The sequence below is a fragment of the Tympanuchus pallidicinctus genome, unplaced genomic scaffold, assembly GCF_026119805.1.
Source record: "Tympanuchus pallidicinctus isolate F22 unplaced genomic scaffold, pur_lepc_1.0 scaffold31, whole genome shotgun sequence".
NCBI classification, from domain to species: domain Eukaryota; kingdom Metazoa; phylum Chordata; class Aves; order Galliformes; family Phasianidae; genus Tympanuchus; species Tympanuchus pallidicinctus.
This window is the reverse complement of record NW_026294749.1, coordinates 8,339,069-8,341,386: the sequence shown is the minus strand read 5'-3', so window position 1 is coordinate 8,341,386 and position 2,318 is coordinate 8,339,069. Positions and strand designations below refer to the sequence as shown.

At 39.3% G+C, this 2,318-nt stretch overlaps 1 long non-coding RNA gene across 1 annotated transcript in view; it reads left to right on the top strand.

The window, feature by feature from the left end:
• The window catches only part of LOC128087875 (uncharacterized), a 65,459-nt gene that overhangs the window by 42,932 nt on the left and 20,209 nt on the right, over positions 1–2,318 (top strand). The window lies entirely within an intron of this gene.

The window sequence follows — 2,318 nt, the reverse complement described above, 5'->3', positions numbered from 1 at the left end:
TTACTTGTCTGTACTCTGTGAGCTGATTAGCTATGGAAGAGTACACAGTGTTACAATTAACATCCAAAGCCTATTCATCTGTATGCTGTTACAGAGAACAGTCTCTGTGGGAGGCTTAACTGGGAGAATTATTCCTTCTTCTTCTATGTTGTTTATAGTTATTTGGGCATTAAAGGATCCAAAGCCTTTAAAAGAGCTTGGTCTTCACAAAGGATTGAAGATGTGGGATGCTGAAACGCCTCAGAATTGGCAGGACTGAGAGCAACTGCTGTATTGGTCTCCATCAATTTAGCTTATTACACTTCAAGAAAAATATTAATCAGTAGGACAAACAAATGGTCAGGATTCATTAGCCAAGACAATGAAGTGTGTTAAATGTGAAAAATTTTCAATATTGTAGTTACCAATATAAATATGAAGGGGTGTTATCAATGCTCTTGCATGCAGGTTTATCCATACAATGCCAAAGCCTAAACTACCTTCTGACCACACTGTGATTGTCATTACTAAGGAAGGTTTCCAAATGCCCAAGAGATGCCCACACTCTTCCTCAACCAAATGCTGTATTGACACCCCCGGAGACCCTTATCCCTGAGTAACACACACAGAAAAAGCTATCTTCAGATGTAATTTGCAAGCAGGCTCAGGGGACTGCCATTCCAACTTGCAACACTGCACTTTGATTTGTGCATCCAAAGAGCCAAGGTTTTCAAGGACAGCATCAGTGAGAATAGCTATGGGCCACATGTGTACACAACAAGCTTCCTCCCAACAAAAGGAAAGAAAAAAGCCTTAATGCTCTGGGGTGAATTTGACCTAAAAACTCTCATAAGCTCCCCTAGTTAATTTGGATTTTGTTTGTCTTTTGATTTCAAAAGGGTCATGTTTCATATCTCTTTTGGTACCATTGCATTTCCTTGCTCTTCAACTATGTTACTGTCACACTGTGTTATAAATACCTGACCAAAGGCTGAGTGTCCATTCTGGCCATCCCTGATATCAGATAGACATTGGAGCTTGAAAGATTGCTTGTTCAGCTGGCTTCTCTTTCTATTATTTGCAAGATTGTGCCCTGCCTGTGTTTCTTTCCACTAATTCCCCACTTGATGCACCCTGAGTATCAGCAGGATGATACTGCCTTTTGTAATCTGTCTCTTTGAGAGTCTTGCAGCTGATTTTAGCATTCAGAAGTATTCTGAGCTTAATTTCAACTCCTTCTGTGTTAGTATGCTTCTACATCTCAGCATCTGCTGAGATTGAGTAATTCCCTTCCTTCACATGCATTTATATTTTGAAAGTATCTATACAGATAATAGCTATCGCCCATGGAGTTTTCTTTTCTCTAGGATGTGTTTATAGATCACTGACAATTGTCCCTCATATTTTTTGCTCATCTTCCAATGCTTATGTGATCTTTGTTAACCATCACATTGCTGCCTTTTCCCTCCATGATTTTCTTCCACATCATCCTTGATGCGGTGATACCAGGATTCATTTTACAGTGAAGTTGTTAACTGAAGATGATGCAGCCCCAGTAGGTAGAACGTATCATGTCAACACTCCAGCCCTGAAAAACAGTCTCAAAGAACTGGACATATTTCTACCTTTAGGAGATTGCTGCTGTTTTGCCTGATGCATGGTGAGAAAGGACTGTCTCTAGTTATTTGTGCAGCGCTCAACACAGTGGAGTTCCAGTTGTCTCCAGACTCCTTTGGTGGTTCTGTAATGGAAAATAATTAGAAATAAAGCCACAGTGACTGAAAAGTAAAGACTCAAATGTAAAGCTAGAGTCTCACCTGCTCTGCTTTTGTAAAGAACTTAATGTTCGCACTGAACACTCTCAAACTGCTGTAGCAGTAAGAGAGTTAGAGTTAAAGGTGATAATGATATGGACGGGTACAGATTTTCCTGAACCATATGTGAGATCAGCAGTCTAGGCCCATAAATTGAATGCTGTAGCTGAGAAAATGTTTTGAATTCTGTAGTTCACTTGTCCGGTGAGATCCCAGAATTATTCAACTTTTACCAATTACTGCCTGTATATTTTTTTTCCTCACTAAACTTCTCCTTGCTGGCTGTGTTCAGTTGGCATATTGTTAATTGCACATGGTCATTCTATTTCTGCTCTCTGGTTCAACTTGAGTTCTTCTCTATATACATTTCTCTCATGTTCTCCCAGATTACTCTTATGTCCCCTCCAGATTCTCCATCATTTCTTAATGCCTATTCTGATCTTAAAATACTCCAAAAATGTATCTATCTGTGTGGTAATGCAATCTAGATTCAAGAAAGAAGAATGTATATGTTATATTTTTCCC